Raw genomic sequence first — 24,168 nt, forward strand, 5'->3', positions numbered from 1 at the left:
GGAGAGGCGGAGGAGGAGCCTCCCGTCGGGCGGGCGGGGGAGGGGCGCGCCAGAGCCGCGGCGAGTTGCGCGCGTCGCCCCCCCCACGAGACCCCCCCCCCGCGCGGGCTCTGAGCGGCCGCGGGTTCGAGTCCCGCGCGGGCGGGCCCCGCCACTTCAGAGCGGGCGGGGAAAGAGGCGCTTTCGGGTGGCGCGGAAACCCGACGGGGCGCCGTCCGCGAGAAGGAGACGCCGTGGCGGGCCGGTCAGTTGGCTTCCTCGAGTCCGAGCTCCCCCTCCTGCCCTGCCCCCTCCCGCGCTCCCCGTCGGGGGTGAGACCCCCCTGGAGCCCCGCCCGGGCCGCCCCTTCGGGTCGGAAGGGGCTTCCCCTTCCTCTCCCCCGCGGAGGGGATCCAGGCGGCCCTTCGGGGCGATGCCGGGGATGCTCAGGGTCCCCGCCCCGACGGGCCCGGCTCGCTCGCTCTCCCGCGGAGGCTTTGGGCCAGACGGGGGGGGGGGGGGTCTGGTTTTCAGCAAGACGGGGAGAGGTGCTGCCCCCCCCCTTTCCTCCGCTCTTACGTTCTTGCCGCTTGTTTTCTTTCTTCAGCGCTGGAAGTGAGCTGGGAGGCGAGAGCGATGGCTGAGCGAGCGACTCGGGAGAGGTAAGTCTCGGAGCAGCGCGAGTTTCTCTCGGCCTCTGCATTGGGGTAGCTGCTTAAGGAAGTCTCCCCCCCCCCCACTTCCACGGGGGAAGAGGAACCTCCGGCTCCGTGGGCCCCGCAGAAGCCCACACAGCACACACAGAGTTTCAGGTCACACCCGCCACTTTAAAGCACTGCTGTAGCAGCGCTTGAATCCTGGACTGTACTTTGCGAAAGGTGCTGGGAAGAGTGGTTCTGGGAGGCCTCATGAGTGCTTTGCATAATTTTAAGTTTTAGGAAACCTCAGTAAAGACTAACTGCCGTTTGTCTGAGTTTGGGCAGAACACTAAGCTGCAGTTAGTATCTTCTTTTCATGGCCACACTGGAGGAAAGGGTGGCGATCCTAGGAACCCAGTGCTCACAAAGACTTGTTATTGCAATACTAAACCATGGTACAACTGCAGCCCCATAAGGTAACTTTCAGCTAGGAAGTGAGGATTTGTGGGCAATACTATTAACATGAAAAGGTTGGTCCTTAGGGTATAAATATTGATTTGGTGATTGAAGGAGCGCCACCCAGTGGATATAAAGGTGTATTATACCTCACATATTTATTGTTGTTGTTGTTTAGTCGTTTAGTCGTGTCCGACTCTTCGTGACCCCATGGACCAGAGCACGCCAGGCACCTCTGTCCTCCACTACCTCCCGCAGTTTGGTCAAACTCATGCTGGTAACCTCGAAAACACTATCCAACCATCTCGTCCTCTGTCGCCCCCTTCTCCTTGTGCCCTCCATCTTTCCCAGCATCAGTGGCTTCTCCAGGGAGTCTTCTCTTCTCATGAGGTGGCCAAAGTACTGGAGCCTCAGCTTCACGATCTGTCCTTCCAGTGAGCAATTTGCAGTTACTTTTGATATTATGAGCAAGTGTGGTTTGTATTAATGTTCTGACAATTCATAATGATTAGTTCACTTATGAGTTAAAGGTAAAGGTAAAGGTACCCCTGCCCGTACGGGCCAGTCTTCACAGACTCTGGGGTTGTGCGCCCATCTCACTCAAGAGGCCGGGGGGCAGCGCTGTCCGCAGACACTTCCGGGTCACGTGGCCAGCGTGACAAGCTGCATCTGGCGAGCCAGCGCAGCACACAGAACGCCGTTTACCTTCCCGCTGGTAAGCGGTCCCTATTTATCTACTTGCACCCGGGGGTGCTTTCAAACTGCTAGGTTAGCAGGCGCTGGGACCGAGCAGCGGGAGCGCACCCCGCCGCGGGGATTCGAACCGCCGACCTTTCGATCGGCAAGCCCTAGGCGCTGAGGCTTTTACCCACAGCGCCACCCGCGTCCCTTCCACTTATGAGTTAGTGAAGTACTAAAATGGATGATGGAAAGTTTGTAAAGAAATGTGTACCATTAATTAAAATTATTTGTTACTCCTGCATACCTCTTTATTAGCAATTACCTGCTTATTTACTTGCCAGTGTTGTGAACTCTAGCAAGTTCTCCTTTCCATGAATGGAAGTTACCTAAACTTTGTTGCTATAGTATTGCTTTATGTGGTTTCTGATAGGTTTAGCTGTTATTGTGATTCCTCTTTAGTTTCAGAACCGTCAATAATATGAGGAACAGCAAATACAGTACTAGCAGAAAGACACAAATACTGATAAAGCTGTACTATTTTATAATTTCACCTAAAATTAGAGAAGGCATGTCATGTCATACATTTTATTTGCTGAGGCCAATATATATTTTTAAGAAGATACAACACTGGGGGATTAGGTTTTTATGAGTAAAGTGGTACCTTGGTTGGCTCCTGAACAAATCAGCTCCTGAATGCCTCAAACCTAGAAGTGAATGTTCCGGTTTGCGAATGTTTTTCGGAAGCCGTACGTCCGACTTGGCGTCTGCGGCTTCCAGTTGAGTGCAGGAAGCTCCTGCAGCCAATCGGAAGCTGTGCCTTGGTTTTGTCTTTTTTTCAAAATGTGTTATTGCTTTTCCAGTTTTATAACAAAAAATAATAACAATACATAATAAAAAAAAGAAAAATACACAATACTACAAAGAAAAACATAGAAACAATTATTACTTTCAATACCTAATTTAATTACTAGCTTCTCTTTTATTGATTCTAGTCCTTAGTATTTTACGACCCATTATTATTATAATCCTCAGCCAATTTCTAAGTGATTTCCAATTATCTTATATTACAATATTTAGCTAGATATTCTTTAAATTTCTCCCAATCTTCTTGAGTCTCCTTTCTGATTGTAGTCCTTTCTGATTGTTCTTCCAGTCAGGTCAGCCAGCTCCAAAAACTCCAACATCTTCATCTTCCATTCTTCTATTGTTGGTATTTTTTGAGATTTCCAATTTTTGGCTAGTAATAGTCTTGCCGCTGTGGTGGCATACAAAAACAATCTAACATCCTTTTTGGGCAATTCCAATCCTATTAGTCCAAGTAGAAAGGCTTCTGGTTTCTTAATAAATGTATTTTTCAACATTTTTTCCAACTCATTATAAATCTTTCCCCAGAAGTCCTTGGGACACATCCACCACACATGATAAAAGGTACCTTCTTTTTCTTTACATTTCCAACATAAAGTATCATTTGTGTGGTAAATCTTTGCTAATTTTGCTACCAGATGCTGAGACCATCTGCAGGAAGTGAAAATTTTCTTGTAGCAGAGTACATTGCTGTTGGCAGTGAACATGCAGTAGAAGCATAGATGCTTATAAAATTGCTTAATTCAATTTAAAGAAAATAGATCCTTTTTTTGCATTTGAAAATGGGTCCCAAGTTGAAGATTTTTGAAATAATAATAATAATTTATTATTTATACCCCGCCCATCTGGCTGGGCCTCCCCAGCCACTCTGGGCGGCTTCCATAGAACCCAAAAATACAGTAAAATATCACACGTTAAAAACTTCCCTGAACAGGGCTGCCTTAAGATGTCTTCTGAATGTCAGGTAGTTGTTTATCGCTTTAACATCTGCTGGAAGGGCGTTCCACAGGGCGGGCGCCACTACCGAGAAGGCCCTCTGCCTGGTTCCCTGTAGCTTTGCTTCTCGCAATGAGGGAACCGCCAGAAGGCCCTCGGCGCTGGACCTCAGCGTCCGGGCAGAATGATGGGGGTGGAGACGCTCCTTCAGGTATACTGGACCGAGGCCGTTTAGGGCTTTAAAGGTCAGCACCAACACTTTGAATTGTGCTCGGAAACATACTGGGAGCCAATGTAGGTCTTTCAAGGCCGGTGTTATATGGTCTCGGCGGCCGCCCCCAGTCACCAGTCTAGCTGCCGCATTCTGGATTAGTTGTAGTTTCCGAGTCACCTTCAAAGGTAGCCCCACGTAGAGTGCATTGCAGTAGTCCAAGCGGGAGATAACCAGAGCATGCACCACTCTGGCGAGACAGTCCGCAGGCAGATAAAGTCTCAGCCTACGTACCAGATGGAGCTGGTAAACAGCTGCCCTGGACACAGATTTGACCTGTGCCTCCATGGACAGCTGTGAGTCCAAAATGACTCCCATGCTGCGCACCTGGTCCTTCAGGGGCACAGTTACCCCATTCAGGACCAGGGAATCCTCCACACCTGCCCGCCTCCTGTCCCCCCAAAACAGTACTTCTGTCTTGTCAGGATTCAACCTCAATCTGTTAGCCGCCATCCATCCTCCAACCACCTCCAGACACTCACACAGGACCTTCACCACCCTCACTGGTTCTGATTTAAAAGAGAGGTAGAGCTGGGTATCATCCGCATACTGATAAACACCCAGCCCAAACCTCCTGATGATCTCTCCCAGCGGCTGCATGTAAATTTTGAAAAGCATGGGGGAGAGGACAGAACCCTGAGGCACCCCACAAGTGAGAGCCCAGGGGTCTGAACACTCATCCCCCCCCACCACTTTCTGAACACGGCCCAGGAGGAAGGAGCGGAACCACTGTATGACAGTGCCTCCAGCTCCCAGCCCCTGAAGACGGTCCAGAAGGATGTTATGGTCGATGGTATCAAACGCCGCTGAGAGATCCAGCAGAACTAGGAAACAGCTCTCACCTTTGTCCCTAGCCCGCCGGAGATCATCAACCAGTGCGACCAAGGCAGTTTCAGTCCCATGATGAGGCCTGAATCCCGACTGGAAGGGATCCAAATGGTCCGCTTCTTCCAGGCGTGCCTGGAGTTGTTCGGCAACCGCTCGCTCAATCACCTTGCCCAAGAATGGAAGATTTGAGACTGGGCGATAGTTGGCCATCGTGGCCGCATCTAAAGATGTTTTTTTAAGAAGCGGTTTAATAACCGCCTCTTTCAGCGGGTCTGGGAAGGCTCCCTCACGGAGGGAAGCATTCACTACCCCACGAAGCCCATCGCCCAGTCCTTCCCGGCTAGCTTTTATAAGCCAGGATGGGCAAGGATCCAGGAGACAGGTGGTTGGTTTCACTTGTCCAAGCAGCCTGTCCACATCCTCGGAGGTAACAGATTGGAATTGATCCCACTCAACTTGACTAGACAGAACTCTAGCACTCTCCCGCCCTGGCCCTGCTCCCACGGTGGAGTCTACTTCTTCCCGAATCTGAGCGATTTTATCTGCAAAAAACTTTGCAAAATCATTGCAGGAGAACATGTGGCCCGTACTGGGCCCCGATGTTGCAGGTGGTTCTGCTATATTGTGAACCACCTGAAAAAGTCTCCTGCTGCTGTTTTCTGCAGATGCAATAGAGGCGGTGAAGAAATTCTTCTTCGCCGTCGCTATCGCCACTTGGTAGGCTCGACGTTGAGCTCTAACCTGTGTCCGGTCAGATTCGGAATGAGTTATCCGCCACCTGCGCTCTAGCCGTCTCAACGATTGTTTCATTGCCCTCAGATCCATGGAAAACCACGGGGCTGTCCGGGCTCCATGCAATCGGAGAGGGTGCTTCGGAGCCAGTCAATAGCCCTGGTTAACTCCACATTCCAGCGGGCCACCAGGGAATCAGCTGAAAGGCCATCAACATGGGATAAAGCATCCCCTACCACTCTCTGGAAACCATTTGGATCCATTAAGTGGCGGGGGCGGACCATCCGAATTGGTCCCACCTCCCTGCAGAGGGGATGGGTCGCAGAGAAGTCCAGTTGCACCAGGAAGTGATCTGACCATGGCACTTCTTTCGTTTCGCTTTTACTTAGTGTCAGATCACCAACATCCATAGAGGTAAACACCAGGTCCAAGGCATGTCCGTGGCTATGGGTTGGGCCAGACTTATTCAGGGACAGCCCCATGGAGGCCATGCTTTCCACGAAGTCCCGAGCGGCCCCTTGTAAGGTCGTGTCGGTATGGATGTTAAAATCCCCTAGGACGACCAAGCTAGGTGTCTCCAGGAGAACATCCGCCACGACCTGAAGCAGCTCGGGCAGGGAATCCTTGGTGCAGCGGGGAGGTCGGTACACCAAAAGGAATCCTGTACTGCCCCTATTGCCCAACTTCCAGAACATGCACTCGGAAAACTAATGACTTCCTAAAAATCACTGCAACTCCCCCTCCCCGCCCACATGACCTGAGTTGCTGTGCGTAAGAGAAACCTGGTGGACAAGCAGCGGCAAGGACAGGCCCATCTGCTTCATCCAACCAAGTCTCTGTTACACATGCCAGGTCAAGTCCTCCATCCATGATCAAGTCATGGATGGCAGTGGTCTTACGAATCATTGACCTGGCATTGCACAGCAGCACCTTCAGGTCATGTGGGTATCCCTTGCTGATTCTAGTATCCATCCGGTCAGGACCAGACCCGGAGGCAGGAATAGTCCTCAGACAACGACTAAACCTGCCCCCTTTGTAGTGACATGGTCTAATCTTAGCGTGAAATGAACGAACTTGAGGTATATGTCTGTTATAAGTCTTTGACAGCACCTGGATGCAACACATGCTTCTGTTGTGAGGCTCAAATTCAATAAAAAGTTAGTTTGGATGTTCTTTTTACATTTTTTTTATAGTTAAGTTGAGAGGGAAAGATTTTGCTTTGCTAGAGATAGAGAGGTAAACTATTCAAAACTTGGAATTTTGAATTTTTATAAACAATATTAGCAGATAAAATTATGACCTGTAATCAAAACTGTATATGGAGAATGTTACATGAATATATATAAAAATTTTAAAAATTGTTGTATCCCCTTGAAGGATCAGTAAGTTACTGTGGCATGAGCTTTGATAGACAACTACATTAGTAGTGCCCTCAAAAAAAAATCCTTAGATTATTAAAATACTGTCAATCAACATATGCTGGTTTGCACTCTCAAGGTTTAAGACCAGTTAACACATGGAGTTGGGTATAATATGTTGAGGCATGGGGCACTTGTTGTGTTCCTACACAACCTTGTCAATTCTCTGCTTTTCATTTGAAAAAAATCTGTCAAGGCTTCAGTTACATGCATTTGTCCCTAAGTCTGAAAGCTGTTTCAGACAACTTGAGCTCTGAACTTCACCCTGTCTCATCTCTGAATATCATGAGCATGTAAATGATAAGGTAGTGTAAACATGTCTAAGCACATCTTCAGGTGTGGTCTGCCACTGTGACCAAAGTTGAGCCTGAGTCAATATTCAACTTTTGTTTGTAGATTCATCTGCCCCAACTTCTTTCTCTTATGTAAGACTAGGGAAATATTCTTTTAAACCTGGTTTTGTCTGTGCTATAGGACAAAGAAACTGGAAGACTTTGTATAAACAATGTACTGGAGACACTATCTGAGCTTTAAGATAAAGGTAAAGGGGACGTGGATGGCGCTGTGGGTAAGAGCCTCAGCACCTAGGGCTTGCCGATCGAAAGGTCGGCAGTTCGAATCCCCGCGGCGGGGTGCGCTCCCATTGCTCGGTCCCAGCGCCTGCCAACCTAGCAGTTCGAAAGCCCCCCCGGGTGCAAGTAGATAAATAGGGACCGCTTACTAGCGGGAAGGTAAACGGCGTTTCCGTGTGCTGCGCTGGCTCGCCAGAGCAGCGATGTCACGCTGGCCACATGACCCGGAAGTGTCTCCGGACAGCGCTGACCCCCGGCCTCTAGAGTGAGATGGGCGCACAACCCTAGAGTCTGTCAAGATTGGCCCGTACGGGCAGGGGTACCTTTACCTTTACCTTAAAGGTAAAGGGACCCCTGACCATTAGGTCCAGTTGTGGCCGACTCGGGTTGCGGCGCTCATCTCGCTTTATTGGTCATGTGGCCAGCTTTAAGATAAAACCCTTTAAAAATGCATGTGGGACAGTAAAGATGGCAAAAGCAGCACCCCGATCCTTCCCCAGTTCTACAGAAATATTCAACACTGATCCGTAAAGCAAGACTGTTCAACGGTATCGCTCTCTGAAGTTTATTTTCTGCTCTACAGTAGACTAACTCTGATTGCATTTGTCAGGGCAAAGGGTTTGTTTTCATCTGCTGTTCATTTCATAGGGCTGCCCAGCCATATATCTGGATGGGCTGGGGTCATTCAGGCCCCACAGTTCTGTTTGCTGTACAGTGGAACCTCGTGTTACGTACCATGCCCCTTGCAAACGCTGCGGGTTACGAGCTCCGCTAACCTGGAAGGAGGTCCCCTTGTTGCAAACTTTGCCCCAGGATGCGAGCGGAAGTCATGTGCCAGAAGCACGGCAGCAGTGGGAGGTGCCATTAGTGAAAGCGTGCGGTTTCGGGTTACAAACGGACATCCAGAACAGATTAAGTTTGTAACCGGAGGTACCACTGTATGTAGATTTTTGTTTCTGTTGTGCCATAGCTCCCCCCTGAGTCTGCTTATGTACAAGAGATCTTTCTTCATATCTGGGGCTTTTGTTTACTTTGCTCCAAAATCCCTACAGACAACACACAGAAAATAACTTCTGTGCTAGAGATAATTTTTTGTAGACACCTGAAGGCAGCCCCGTTTGGGAAGCTCTTAATGCTTGCTTTTTGACAAGCTATATGCACATGTTCTGCTTTCTTATTGCCATATTGCTCATGGCCCATGCTTCTGCCCTCAGTAGACAGTAATTGTAGCCATCAGAAGCAGTATTGGTGCACTAGAAGCTAGTAACCTTGGACCTCCTGCTCAGATTTCCGTCCTGTTACGGCAGCTGTGTGGGAAGACGGTCAAATATAAACTCTTCATGTGCCTTGTGCCCAATGATGTCCCTCTCTGGAAGGATACCCAGGACTGTTGTTGCAGCACATCCTTCTTGTTTGATGTTTTGTTGTATTTTTAATATTTTGTTGGAAGCCGCCCAGAGTGGCTGGGGAAACCCAGCCAGATGGGCAGGGTATAAATAATAAATTATTATTATTATTTATTTTTATCTCCGCTTGCTGGGCAGGGTAGAGTAAGTGGCTCTGCTATTGTGTGGATTCCAGCAGATCACTAGTGGCAGCCTGTTTGTGGCTCTGTGACAATCATAATATCTAATGATTCCTTTTAAAATTTATATTCCCTCTTTCTCCTCTTTGCTTCAAATAATTTGAATAGAAGTGCTCCCCTTCCCCTGACAGTATGGCCCATTGAGTTCCTTTTTATCTACTGCTTGGCAAAACCATCACTTAACGTGCATTATCATCTAACATTTACTGCTTATTAACTGAGCAGTAGAAATATTTGATTACTTTATTCCTAAACTCTTCACTGTATGATAGATTTCTTTTAGTCAAATATAAATAGTTGTAAGATTTGCTTCTTTTGTGCTTGTGCTCTGAGTAGATAAATGGACAGCAGCATGCTCGAGTAGGAAGAATGCATGTGATGGGGAAATCTGGGCAGAATCCAGTTGCTAGCTGTAGACATCCTCCAAACCAGCTTTTGGACTCTTGCTGTAGGAGAACTGCATGTGCAAACAGCATTACTGTTTCTGGATCAGAATAATTTCTTAGGCTATGCAGAGTGTCTGTCCCGCCCCCCCCCATCTTATTAAGCTTGGCCTTACAGAATAAATCTAGTCTTAGCAGCGGGCAGTGAGACCTTTGGAAACAGAGGAACAGCTCCTGACTTTGGGGAACATATGGCCTCTGTACATAATGCTTTAAACTGAAACACTTCTTTGATGTGTCTAGATCCAGCCTATAAGTAACTCAGCATCTGCTGGTGTTACAATGTTTCTATTTTAACGCCATAATTTACAGGAAAAATAATGCAAACCCCCCCCCCCCCAAACCTTCCAACCTTTAGCCAGAACCCTTTGACTGAAGCATTGTTGCTGTTCCACTATTTGGTTGAGTGGGGGGGGGGGGGAATAGAGAAGCACATTTTAATTTTGAAAGAAGAAAAAAAGTGAAACCAACTCAGTTGATGTGTACATCTGCTTGCATGTTTTAGCTCATGCTTTGCCTCAGTCTTCTCCGATAAAGAAAACAATTTGGAGCAAATAATTCAGCAGAGGAAACACAGCCCAGAATAACTAAGGAGATAGTACAAGAATACTTGGCTAGTTTAGATGTATTCAAGTCTCCAGGGCCAGATGAACTGCATCCAAGAGTATTAAAAGAACTGGCAGATGTGATCTCAGAACCACTGGCAGTCATCTTTGAGAATTCCTGGAGAACAGGCAAAGTCCCGGCAGACTGGAGGAGGGCAAATGTTGTACCTATTTTCAAAAAGGGGAAAAGAGAAGACCCAAATAATTACTGCCCAGTCAGTCTGACATCAATACCAGGGAAGATTCTGGAGCAGATCATTAAGCAAACAGTCTGTGAGCACCTAGAAAGGAATGCTGTGATCACCAATAGTCAGCATGGATTTCTGAAAAATAAGTCATGTCAGACTAACCTGATCTCGTTTTTTGACAGAATTACAACCCTGGTAGATGAAGGGAACGCAGTGGATGTAGCCTACCTTGATTTCAGCAAGGCATTTGACAAGGTGCCCCATGATATTCTTGTAAAGAAGCTGGTAAAATGCGGTCTTGACTATGCTACCACTCAGTGGATTTGTAACTGGCTGACTGACCGAACCCAAAGGGTGCTCATCAATGGTTCCTATTCATCCTGGAGAAGAGTGACTAGTGGGGTGCCACAGGTTTCTGTCTTGGGCCCAGTCTTATTCAACATCTTTATCAACGACTTGGATGATGGACTCAAGGGCATCCTGATCAAATTTGCAGATGACACCAAACTGGGAGGGGTGGCTAACACCCCAGAGGACAGGATCACACTTCAAAATGACCTTGACAGATTAGAGAACTGGGCCAAAACAAACAAGATGAACTTTAACAGGGAGAAATGTAAAGTATTGCACTTGGGCAAAAAATAATAATGAGAGGCACAAATACAAGATGGGGGACACCTGGCTTGAGAGCAGTACATGTGAAAAGGATCTAGGAGTCTTGGTTGACCACAAACTTGACATGAGCCAACAGTGTGACGCGGCAGCTAAAAAAGCCAATGCAATTCTGGGCTGCATCAATAGGAGTATAGCATCTAGATCAAGGGAAGTAATAGTGCCACTGTATTCTGCTCTGGTCAGACCTCACCTGGAGTACTGTGTCCAGTTCTGGGCACCACAGTTCAAGAAGGACACTGACAAACTGGAACGTGTCCAGAGGAGGGCAACCAAAATGGTCAAAGGCCTGGAAACGATGCTTTATGAGGAACGGCTAAGGGAGCTGGGCATGTTTAGCCTGGAGAAGAGGAGGTTAAGGGGTGATATGATAGCCATGTTCAAATATATAAAATGATGTCACATAGAGGAGGGAGAAAGGTTGTTTTCTGCTGCTCCAGAGAAGCGGACACGGAGCAATGGATCCAAACTACAAGAAAGAAGATTCCACCTAAACATTAGGAAGAACTTCCTGACAGTAAGAGCTGTTCGACAGTGGAATTTGCTGCCAAGGAGTGTGGTGGAGTCTCCTTCTTTGGAGGTCTTTAAGCAGAGGCTTGACAACCATATGTCAGGAGTGCTCTGATGGTGTTTCCTGCTTGGCAGGGGGTTGGACTTGATGGCCCTTGTGGTCTCTTCCAACTCTATGATTCTATGATTCTATGCTAAATACTGCAGCTATGAAAAATAGCATTCCTTGAGTCTAAGTATCCTTGTATTTAATGGTTGATTTTGAACTGATCAAAAGCTGTCAGATTTACTGTGTTCTGAAGACTTTTCAAGCCACTATTCAGAGTTAACAAGGGCTATTGAGTGTCTGGCTCCGAAGCGCCCTCTCCAGTTGCATGGAGCCCAGACAGCCCTGTGGTTTTCCCCGGAGCTGAGGGCGATGAAACATTCATTGAGATGGCTAGAGCGCCAGTGGTGGAAAACTCACCGTTAGAGCTCAATGTCGATGCAGATGCAATAGAGGCGATGAAGAAGGTCCTCTTCGCCATTGCTATTGCCACTCCCGCTTTTCAGAAGGGGCGCTGCGCAGCTCTCCATCTCTGCGCAGCGCCGCTCCAGTGAAGCGGGAGAAGGAACGGAGCCCCTTCTATTTCTCCTCCTGCTTTGCTGGAGAGGCGCTGCGCTGCACCTCTCCAGTGAAGTGAAGTCAGAACAGCAAGAGGGATTGCTGCGCAGCGAAAGCAGCGATCCGTCTTGCTGTTCTGCTTCAGCGAAAGCAACGCAAAGCCTCTTCAGGGCAGGGGGACTGTTCCTCCCGTTGCCCTCAAGAAACTTCACACGGCTATCCCAGAAGTCAGAACAGCAAGAGGGATCGCTGCTTTTGCTGCGCAGCGATCCCTCTTGCTGTTCTGGCTTCTGGGATAGCTGCGCAGCCTGCATTCGCTCCATAAGATTCACACACATTTCCCCTTACTTTTTAGGAGGGAAAAAGTGTGTCTTATAGAGCGAAAAATATGGTAGCCTTGGTTGCACTGGTGGATGATCTCTGGCGGCCTTGGGACAAAGGTGAAAGCTGTTTCCTAGTTCTGCTGGATCTCTCTGCGGCCTTTGATACTATCGACCATGACATCCTTCTGGACTGTCTAGAGGGGCTGGGAGCTGGAGGCAGTGTTATACAGTGGTTCCTCTCCTCCTTCCTGGGCCTTGTCCAGAAAGTTGTGTTGGAGGATGAGTGTTCAGACCCCTGGCCTCTCACTTGTGAGGTGCCTCAGGGTTACGTCCTCCCCCATGGTTTTTAACATCTATATGAAGCCACTAGGAGAGATCATCAGAGGGTTTGTGCTGGGTGTTCATCAATATGCATATGACACCCAGATCTCTCCATTTGTATTGCTTGAGGTGCAACCGCAACCTCGTCCATTATCTTCTGCACTTGTACTTGCCCAGTTAAGACAGGTTCCTGAGTTAGTTCTTGCCCTACAGCCGTCATCAAATCCATTTTTTTGTTCATCAAATCTACCTTCTCATGCAACTGCTCCAGCAGAGCATTTGTCTTACAGAGAGCAAGCACCAAAGCTTCCTCCCAACACATTATTATCCAAGGTCAAAAGACTGATCCCTCGATCTTAATCTTACAGCTGTAGAGTCCCCAAGCAGACTGCAGCAACAATTTAACAAGCTCCCTCTAGAGGAGACAATTTTTATTTGTATGCATCTTTTTAAAGCGAGTCCAACAAAGAAGGATTACTTTCGTTTTTCAAATACTTTGTTTCTTTAAAATGCAAAAGGCAACATTGGAATCAGATTGTTTCTCTCTTTTTTTTTTTTTAGCTATCTGTCAAAATGCTCCATTCACAGTCAATGAACGTCTCCGACAGTTTCTGTCTCTGACACCCCGTTCCCAGGTTTGAGACGATGGAAACTTATCTTTCTTTACTCCCTCCTGCAGGCTTGAACAGTCAAAATTCCCCCCCCCCTTTTCTCCTGCTTCCAAGGGGGTTTTAGTGATTGTAAATGAAGGAAATTTCGACCTTTATAAGCGACTTTCCAGGCTATTAGCTTACAAGGTTTTGCTTCAGTCTATTTACAAAAAGCGGAAGGCGGACTTCCTGTTTTGAACCTTCCCGCTTCAGTGCCAAATTAACATGTTTCTTGATCCAATTTTTCCGTTTCTACTCAGGGGTACTTGTTTTAGAGTCCAATTGTCCACAGGAAAAGTCAGCGCTCTCCAGCAACGGCTATGTGGCTTCACTCTCAAAAGTAGCAGTCGATTCAAAACACCGCACTGCTCACCCCACGTCGTTTCGGAACCTCGAAAAAGGGGTTCCCTGCGAGTAGGGGAGGCGCTCCTGGTGTCAGCCGAATCCCACGTTCCCAGGCATCATCCGCCTGGGATTTTTTAAGGGTCTCCGCCTTCGCCGTGGCGGCAAGACCCGATTTTTGCGAAGCGGGTTCCTCCCGGTCAGAGGAACTCCGCCATTGCCGATGGCGCTAACCCGGAAGCCCCAGAATGCAGCATTTGCATACATTTATATAAATATGCACACCCTTAGTCACCTGCCTGCGCATATATATAACTGTGTTGATCACTTGCCAAGAGGACTTGCTGTGGAAGCCAAAGTGAGAATATTTCCCAGGGAGTGGATATGCTGGTGATTTCCCTGTGCAAATTCCACTGCATTCCTATTCTTTGATGGCTGGGAGAGACTCGCTTGGGAAAAGGAAAACAAGCATTGTGGAAGACTATGAGTCGTAGCTCAGTGGCAGAGCATCTGCTTTGCATGCAGAAGGTCCCAGGTTCAACCCCTGGCATCTCCTGGTGGAGGTAGGAGATATTCCTGCCTGAAATGGACCAATAGCCTGACTCTGTAGGAGGTGCTGCAAGCCATGCCCACTGTACTCAGGTTCTATTTGTGCAGGCCATCAGTGGTACCAGGAAGGGGTTGCATCCCCATTGTCTTTGTACAGCTGGCCCCTGGTGGTACAAATGCATATTGTGTATCTGACCTGGCGAACGGATAAATGAGATACAGCGAGAATGGTGATTGGGACCTGCTGCACAGGTCTCTTTGTTGAGGCTTCTGGAAATAATGTGTGGGGTGAGCCGCTGAACCTTGGCATCTGCAACCTGAGATGGGGCCTGGTAGTCCACGTGTGTTGGAAAGACTGGAAGGGCAGCTATTTGCTCAGGGGCGTTTCCACTGCCTTTGATTATCTATACGAGGTGGGGCACTTGGGTTGTTCAGCAGTTACCTACACATGTCTCCCTTTTCCCCAACTGACCTGCCAGGTCTTGTTGTCTCAGAAGCATCTCTGTTCTCAGACTTGCTTCCCAAAATGTTAGCAAAGTTCTGCTTTCCCCACCAGCTGTGAGGGCAGGATGCCCCTTCACTATGGTGGCCCTTCATCTGAGCCATCCCTTGTGACATCAGAATCCATGTAGGCAGGGCATGTGAGGCGTAGCCCTGTGGCACGTGAATTGTCATCTGAGTTGAGCTTGATACATGTAGGTTATATATTCTGCTGATACTGTGAGGCAGTTGACTGTGGAGATGTTCCGCATCCTGAGCATTCCCATGTCACTACGGGCCTGGGAAAGGTGGGGGAGCCTGGAAAATTCAGTTTCTGTATCCTCTGTGTTTCTGCCAGATTGCACTAGATGGTACAGTGGTACCTCGGGTTAAGTACTTAATTTGTTCTGGAGGTCTGTACTTAACCTGAAACTGTTCTTAACCTGAAGCACCACTTTAGCTAATGGGACCTCCTGTTGCCGCGCCGCCGGAGCACAATTTCTGTTCTCATCCTGAAGCAAAGTTCTTAACCTGAAGCACTATTTCTGGGTTATCAGAGTCTGTAACCTGAAGCATATGTAACCTGAAGCATATGTAACCCGAGGTACCACTGTATTGTGGATGTGACTGATGGGGAATTGGATGTGGTAGAATTATGTCTGCTCCTAGCTGTGCTTATGCCTGGCCTGTGGCCTGGCCTGCTTTATGTTAATTGCATGTGGATGTATCTTTGCCTGCCAGGTTCTGTCTGCGTGGTCCGTCTCCCCCGCTCCACTGGGGGGTGGATAGGGGCTAATTATGCCTCATCCAGACTCCTCTTGAGCGTCTCATTCCCTGGATGCAGTTCTTACTACAGATGGCTAGGCAAGAGGCCGTTTACATGTTTGACTATGTCCTTGAAGGCTGGAAATCAATACATCTGCAACAGTTGTACCACCGGAACATAAATGCAACTATTTCAGCAGAGTTGACACACACTTCAGGGCCTGTTTTGGGTTTTCCAGAGTATAACTTAGAAAACCTGAAAAACTGGTTCCATGGAGATGGAGGGAGAGGGGTGAGTGGAAGAGTCTTATGCATCCATGGGCAGTAGCTGCTCTGCAAGCCTACTTCTCTTTCTTTGTAAAGCACTGTACATTCACCCTTAGTCATATGTCCTAGCCAAGAAGGAGGCCTTTAGGAGAAAGCTTTTTCCTTCTTAAAATTGTTTGCTCTCCCCCCCCTTTTTTTTTTTGCTGAAGGAACGTATTGCTTTTGCTATCAACTCTGGTATTATATGTTTGATAATGCTAAGGGTATCTCTACATCTTCAAGTCGGACATGTATCCCCAGAACAGAAAGAATGGGTGGGCACCACAGTAGATAGACTGGTAACTTGATCATAGGCTTGTTTACTCAAAAGTAATTCTCATTGTGTTCAGTACTACTTAACTCCTCAGTAAGCATATAACATTGCAACCAGATTAACCTAGTTTTTATGAAAGCATTTATTGAGACATATTGGGGAACTCAGTGGAGTAAATGTAATCCAGATGGTATAGCAACCTCATCAGCTTTTTTGTGGTTACTTTTTGGAATGGCCACTTGGAGGTGGAAATGGAGAGTGGTTGAGAAGCTCCGACCCTTAGCCACTACTCATTTTTCCTATGGGATGGTAATGGAAGGATGACCAGTTAGAATTTAGTTTGATCTTTCATTCACCATTTTATGGAGCTCTTTCAGTTGGTCATCCAATAATTGCCACATGGTACCAACAGCCAGTGGTGTTCAACAGTATTTTTACCATACTGGTTTCTGTTAGTCTCTACCTAACAGTTTCTGCCTTGCATCTGAAAACTTGCATCTGTCTCTTTAACAAAGAAGTGCATTCCTTTCCGATGGTTGAAAAATTTAGTTTCCCTTTTGCAGCCAGCACTCCACATAAGGGACGAAGAAATAAAAGCAATATAAAATGAAAATTCTTAACAATCAGAGCTTCCTTATTTGTTAATAATCTTTCCTAGTCACAAACAATTAAAATTTGTTTTTTTGTTTTATTTTCAGTCTGTTAATGCCTCTTCTTACGCCAGCAGTCAGTTTACATTCCAGGTGATAGTTGAACTGATAGACAGATCACCTCAGTTGTAATTAATCACAAAGATAATTAAAGAAGGGAGATCTAGCTGACCTAATGCCTCGAGGGCTAACCTTCAGGGCTATTCTGTGGTGTCTGGGCACAGTAGTGGTTGGTTTCTCTCTCCCAGTCACTCACTGTATCAGAAACGCCCCCGTCTTCAGCGTGAAGAGTAGCTTTCTTCAGAGCATTAGAGGTTGATCCCTTGGATCCCCCTATATTCAAAGAGAGGATGTGACAACCAAGATTTATGTCTTGGCTGTCATTAATCACTGCATAATTATCTCTGTTGACGGAATACCAACAGTAAACAACTACAGATAGGTAGCCGTGTTGGTCTGCCATAGTCAAAACAAAAAAAATTCCTTCCAGTAGCACCTTAAAGACCAACTAAGTTAGTTCTTGGTATGAGCTTTCGTGTGCATGCACACTTCTTCAGATACACTGAATAATACACTTCAGAGTGTATCTGAAGAAGTGTGCATGCACACGAAAGCTCATACCAAGAACTAACTTAGTTGGTCTTTAAGGTGCTACTGGAAGTAAACAACTAGTCAGCCATCTTTTTATCCCAGAAGTCTGTATTTAGGCATTATCACATGAATGTTTGTTTTATGGTGGTCACAGACGAATAAATAAATTGTTTATTGGTTTTAATTCTGTATATTCTTTGCCATGTAAGAGGTCTTGTGAGGGTTTTGTCTTAAAAGATAGCCTAATCGAGTTGACATAAGCAAAACTGCCAGAGTAGAACCTGAGACCAAACTACAAACTGGTTCAATTGCTGATTCTTTTGTGAACTCACAAAGTGGTCTAAGGCAAGCCCCATCCACCCCTCTGCAATATGGGGTAACAATTCTGGTTTTTTAATATATTATTAGAATCGTGATTAAAATTGTCAGGGTGGCTTTCAATAAAATAATTCCTGCATTTCAGGGGGTTGGACTAGATGACCCTTGGGGTAGATTGCTGTTTTTGAGCTATTTGTATGGAAAACTGGCAAAAAGGGCACTGCTGCCATGGGCAGCCATACGTCTGCATTTTCCCGGACAGTTTCCCGATTTCTGCCTGGACACTGCTGCCGACTGCAGTACCTTGGTTCTCAAATGCCGAAAACCTGGAAGTGTCCCGGTTTTCAAACACTTTTTGGTCAGCCAAACGTCCAATGCAGTTGTTGGCTATTGATTCCGGGGAACCTGCACCAATCAGAAGCTGCACCTTGGTTTTCTGATATTTTGAAAGTCAAACAGACATCTGGAATGGATTAAGATTGGCGCTTTTGTTTTTGCTATTTATTTTGCGTTTTTGTGGCTTTTTTGGTTAATTTGTTTTTGTGACTGTGTGGAACCCAGTTCAGCTACTGATTGATGGATTGTGTGACTGCGGAAATGGATAAAAGCCCCCATCCAAACTGACTATCATCAGTGCAGGTAAGAATTTGTTTTTATTTTTATTATCTACAATACAGTGGTACCTCGGATTACATACGCTTCAGGTTACATATGCTTCAGGTTACAGACTCCACCAACCCAGAAATAGTACCTTGGGTTAAGAACTTTGCTTCAGGGTGAGAACAGAAATTGTACTCCGGCGGCACGGCAGCAGCAGGAGGCTCCATTTGCTAAAGTGGTGCTTCAGGTTAAGAACGGACCTCCGGAACGAATTAAGTAATTAACCTGAGGTACCACTGTACTGTTTTATTTATTTTATAGTACAGTACATTGATATTGCTTTCATTTTATGGATCAATGGTCTCGTTAGATAGTAAAATTCATGTTAAATTGCTGTTTTAGGGGTTGTTTTTAAAAGACTGGAATGGATTAATCTGTTTTGCATTATTTTCTATGGGAAAGCACGCCTTGGTTTTGGAACGGACTTCACGAACGGATTAAGTTTGAGAACCAAGGTACCAGTGTATTCTGACTGTGTATGGGAAAATCCGGACATATGTCAACCCTACCTTGGGGTCCCTTCCAAATCTACACTTGGTAATCTTTACAATAAGGAACGCTTTTCCCATGTAATGACGTTATCTGATAGGAAAGGTCAGTTAGGGCCCACAGGCAGAAGTGGGGGAGTTCGCAGCATTGCATAGCTCTTTCTCCGAGACACCTCAACTCTTAGAATCACAGCACTGTAGAGTTGGAAGAGACCCAACCCCATGCAATGCAGGAATCCTCTGTCCCTTTCTTACTTAAAAAGTATGGAAAAGGTAACATCCCCAACATTTTTCTATTATATTATTTTTTTAACAATTATAACTGGTACTGGATTTTTATCACACTATATGCATTAATTAGCTCTCACCAATATGTACCTGAAACTCAGGATTACATTTTATATATCTGAAAGCTTATGCCATTATAAATGTATTTACCATTAAGATGCCACAAGACTTGCTGCTGTATTTACCACATACTTATTTTTTGTTAGGTAATAATTCACTTTTGTTGAACACAGGTTATTAATACTGGCAGTTGTTTCTGCTTCTGCTCTCCTTCTGTCTGCAGTCTGTAAAGTGAAGAAGCGCAGGGGGGGGGGGGGAAAGGAAGAAAAGGAAGCAGCCCCTCTGACCGTGGGGAGGTGCTGCGTTGCTGTCTGCAATCTGCGGTGGGCTTCCTGATATGTGGTACCAGTTGGATTGCTATAGCATGTTATATGTGGGGCTGCCTCTAAAGACGGTTCAGAAACTTTAGTAGGTGCAAAATTTGGCAGCTATGTTGCTCACCAGGGCAAGACGGTTTGAACAAATCCTGGCCCAACTGCACTGGCTACCAATAAGTTTCCGGGCCCAATTCAAAGTGCTGGTTTTGACCTACCAAGCCTTTAATGGCTCAGGAACGCAATACCTCAAGGACTGCCTCTCTCCATGTGAAGCAACCCAGACCCTGAGATCATCTTCGGAAGCCCTTCTTTGGGTGCCTCCTCCATGAGAGGTCTGGAGAGTGGCAACACGAAAACGGGCCTTCTCTGCAGTGGCTCCCCATCAGTGGAATGCTCTCCCCAGGGCAGTTCGCCTGGCGCCTTCATTATACATCTTAAGGTGCCAGGCAAAAGCTTTCCACTTTAACCAGGCCTTTGGCTAATTAACATCTTGTGACCTTTTACATGTCTTTGGGTGGGGTGGGGGTTATGGGATTGTTCTTGTTTGTGTTGTGTATTTTGTGTTTTTATTTTGGATTTCTATGCTGTGAACTGCCCAGAGATCTTTGAATGAAGGGGTTATACAAATTTAATAAGTAATAACAATACCAGCATCCATGGCGCATGTTCTGAACTCAGCTGTTCCTTGTTAGTGTCTTCTTCCTTTGCAACTTCCTGGCCACTGCTAGGACTGTCCTTCCTGATTCCAGTTTCATTTTGCCCTGCCTTTACTGAATGGCTACACCTCGTAAGATTGGTCTTGCTGTATGTAATTGTTTTTCCAAGTTCCCTTTTTATGTTCTTATTTTTTGACTCAAACCAAAAAAGCTATGCTGAAGAGTTATCTTACATGGCAGAAGTATTGCAAACAACCCTGATCCCCGCGCTCCCCCAGTGCAAGGTTAGGGAGTGTTCAGAATAATTACTACTCTGACAAAAACAATGGCTTCTGTTGCAATTTAATTGAAGTAAGTGATATTTGAATTAAGTGGTTTTAACAATACTGCAAAGTTGTGTTTAGCTGATTTACAGTGTAAAGGGTTTGGTGATTGATCATTAACTTCTCTGAACAGTGAAATTCTTCGGTTCTTTAGCAAACAGAGTGCAGGGAGGAATATCTGATAGGGCTGCATGAATTGCTGTGGCCTTTCCTTGTCCTCTTGTTGAGCGTGCCGTCTGTATGCTCCACTTTGCTTCTGCAATTGTTCGGCCTTTGCTCTCCAACTAGTTAAGGTGTGGCTGGCTGATTCAGGTTGTTCTCTCTTTCCCCTCTTACCTGAAGATTTGCATGTTTGACCTGGTGGAGTAATTGGGCCCACAGCAACCTGGGCGTGCCTCTCTGAGAAACATTTAGTTTCATGTATGACTCATAAGCTGAAGCACACACACCACTTCCCCAATCTACAGAAGCCATTTTAACTGCACAAAACTGCTGGATTACTTTTTACTGTCTAGCTTTTGGGACTCTGCAAACATCTTAGATCAAGGTAATTTTGACTGACTTAACTTGGTGAAGTGTCTGTAACTTAAATTTAATATTTCTGGTAGAGGATTAGGTGTACCTGCTGAGTTTTTAAAAACAAACATGGCTGTGTGCTTTTGGCTATGTTAATAATTGAAAGTCACACGCTTAATTTAATTAAAAATAGGGAACAGATGGTGTAATACTGACTGTTTTGTATTTAAATGTTTTGTTTGCCACAATATTAAAAAAATGGGTTTGCAAGATTAAGGCTGGGAAAATGATCTGTTGTAGCACAATAACTTTGATTGCAGGAAAAATGAAAATCACTTTAAGGGGCCTGTCAGCTTTACTGGTTTACCTATACTGTATATAAAGTGTTAATGGATTTTTGAATTAATGCTTTTGAAAAAGGAAACTAATATAATATAAACTGTTGAAATCCAGCACTGTGTGCCACAGAAAAAATACATTTCAGGTGTAGCCTTTACCTTTAAGGTGGATTCTTATTTGTAAAATAGTTACGTGTGTCTAAGCATGGTATAGGCAAGCCTGTGGCAATCCTCCAGACGACACATTAGTAAACTGAGCTGGGTTAAAGAGTTGAATTCTGATTGTTCATATCCAAGAGACTGAACTGAGGAAGACTGAGCCAGTCTTCTGTTGTCTGTGATTTTAGCACTCATCTTTCTGTTATGCTACCCAAAAAATGAAAAATAAGAGTTTGTAGTTGTCATAATCCTAAAGACTGTTGCTGGGAATTTCTGCTGTTCTATACTGCAAAACGTATATATTACATTTTATAGCAGAAGGAGTTTGTGTTGTAACATAAAGGTCTCAGGTTAGGACCAAGGAGTGGAAAGGCTGTTTCTATGAGGGGAGAGGAATACGCTTGAGTTGTAAATTATTTGTCTATTGACTTCAGCATGCAAGGTTACTGTTTTCCACAACATGATTTTAGATGGGGGATTCTGCCTGTCTTGTTTAGGCGTTAGTTGTCAGTTTTAGCTGAAGGCTTATCTGAGTAAGCTGTGTTTTATTTCCGCTTTTCAACTGAAAACAAAACTCGATCAACTTTTAAAACCAGGTCCGATTCCTTAAAACAGAAGATGCAATGCCAGAGGAGAAGCTGCCTGTAATGTCTCCCTGTGTCTATGGAATACAATGGGGCTTTTTGCTGCTACCAACATTACCAAGATAGAAAGCTTGCATGTTGGGGGGGGGGGGGGGCTTGGTCAGATGCTGTTCAATTTCTGGTACTGTTCCTTTGTTTCAGCCTCTCTATTAAGTTCTCCTGCAGTATCCCTGGTGTTTAATGCTTTCAAAGTAGTGGTATTTCCTAGCATATAAGGAGCCTATGTTATCAGATATTTAAAAATAACTTTGAAATCCACATATACTGGTATATCTGTGATCCAAAGAACTTGGTGATTGCTGTCTGTATTCAGTAATGCTTTAGGACAACTTTTTGTGAACCGCAGTCAACCTTTACCAGTGCCACAAAGCAAGCCTCTTTTGAATCTGAGGAGAAGTGAAAGGTTGGTGATAGGGGCAGGAGGTGTATGCTGCTCAAAACAAACAACAATAACAACAGCCTTTAAACCATTCTCACGAGTTGGGCAGAAGCCCTTGAACAGGACAACTTTGGGTTGCTAGCCGCAGAAGGCCAAACTAGATATTTATTTATTCATTAAAGTTTATGTAGTGCTTGATTGTGTGTGTGTGGGTGGGTTTTTTTAAAAAAAACACACATTCAAAGCAGTTTACAAAAATAATAAAACAATAAGATTCTCAATAAAACCAGTTAAAAACAACTATTTAAAACATTTTTTTTAAAAAAATAAAATCAGTGATAAGCAAAAAACCAGATTAAAACACAAGCCAACGTTCTACATATCTAGATAAGGTAAAGGTAAAGGTACCCCTGCCCGTACGGGCCAGTCTTGACAGACTCTAGGGTTGTGTGCCCATCTCACTCTATAGGCCGGGGGCCAGCGCTGTCTGGAGACACTTCCGGGTCACGTGGCCAGCGTGACAAAGCTGCATCAGGCGAGCCAGCGCAGCACACGGAACGCCGTTTACCTTCCCACTAGTAAGCGGTCCCTATTTATCTACTTGCACCCGGGAGTGCTTTCGAACTGCTAGGTTGGCAGGCGCTGGGACCGAGCAACGGGAGCGCACCCCGCCACGGGGATTCGAACCGCCGACCTTTCGATCGGCAAGCCCTAGGCGCTGAGGCTTTTACCCACAGCGCCACCCGCGTCCCTACATATCTGGATAGTCACGCCTAAACAAAACATTTTTAGCAGGCACTAGAAAAAGTGCAGTGGATGTGCTGGCCTGATTTCAAAATGACCAAAATGATTCAAAAATGTGTGCTGTCACACTAAAATATGGATTTCTTTCAAATGTGTTCCAAGTATTATGTGCAGTGCTTTTTTCTGGGGGAACACAGGGATATGAATACTCCTAAACATTTTGGGAATCTTTGTACTTTTGTCCATTTACTGTATTATATTTTTCCTGATCTGAACTATAAAATGGTGATTTTCTTGAGTCAAAATGAGAGTACCCCTAAAAAAAAAATTAAGAAAAAAAGCACTGATTATGTGGCATCTTTAACAGTGCTAGTTCCGCAGATCAAAGTGCTTCAGTGGCCCTATATGGGATAAGGCAATCTCACCGGTATACTGTCACAGTTGTAAAGTTGTCACAGGCTTTCTATACGAACAGGAACAACTTGAACTTGGCCCAGTAGCAAATCAGGAAGCGCTGCAGTTGTCTGAGCAAAGCCATTCTACGCTGACAGGGTCTCATTCCTGTCAGCGATCATGCCACAGCATCCTGCACCATCTGCAGCTTTTGGATCAAGTGCAAGGGAAGCCCTACAAGCATTCCAATAATCCACTCTTGAAGTAACCAATGCATTAACTGCTGTGGTCAAGCTCTCCTGATTCCGGAACATCGTAGGTGTTGCACCACTTGCATCTGTTAAAATGTGTTTCTAGCCACTGAGCCTACCTGGACCTCCAGTGACAAAACTGGATTTGGAAGCAACCCCAGACTGTGAACTTTGCTCCTTCTTGGGGAGCGCAACGCCATTCAGAGCAGGGAGTTGACTAGTTTCTTGGACACGGGAACCAGTCTCACACACAGTGCCTCTACCTTGTCAGGATTCACGTTCAACTTCCTCCCCCTCATCCAGGTAGGACACAGAAGTTCTCACAGCTTGAGTGGTGGTCTAGTCTTTGGTTAACCCACATGAAACTCTGTTTCATTTCTTGGTTAAAAATTCCACCTGCC

General features: G+C 45.8%; 1 protein-coding gene and 1 non-coding gene across 6 annotated transcripts in view; both read left to right on the top strand.

Annotated features, from left to right (window-relative positions):
* Positions 1–101: 101 nt before the first annotated feature.
* The window catches only part of ELF1 (E74 like ETS transcription factor 1), an 87,259-nt gene continuing 63,192 nt past the window's right edge, over positions 102–24,168 (top strand). For 3 of the 5 annotated variants that reach the window (XM_077933587.1, XM_028738433.2, XM_028738437.2), the window contains exons 1-2: positions 102–244; positions 587–641. The gene's annotated coding sequence lies outside the window, so the exon portion shown is untranslated. Of the gene's footprint in view, positions 245–586; positions 642–18,167; positions 18,191–20,605; positions 20,891–24,168 lie in introns of those variants that run through there. The other 2 variants (XM_077933588.1, XM_028738434.2) reach the window with 2 other exon arrangements.
* On the top strand, positions 14,106–14,174 carry TRNAA-UGC (transfer RNA alanine (anticodon UGC)). Its single transcript has one exon. It is a non-coding gene; the product is annotated as a tRNA-Ala (tRNA).

This window comes from Podarcis muralis, chromosome 8, assembly GCF_964188315.1.
Source record: "Podarcis muralis chromosome 8, rPodMur119.hap1.1, whole genome shotgun sequence".
NCBI classification, from domain to species: domain Eukaryota; kingdom Metazoa; phylum Chordata; class Lepidosauria; order Squamata; family Lacertidae; genus Podarcis; species Podarcis muralis.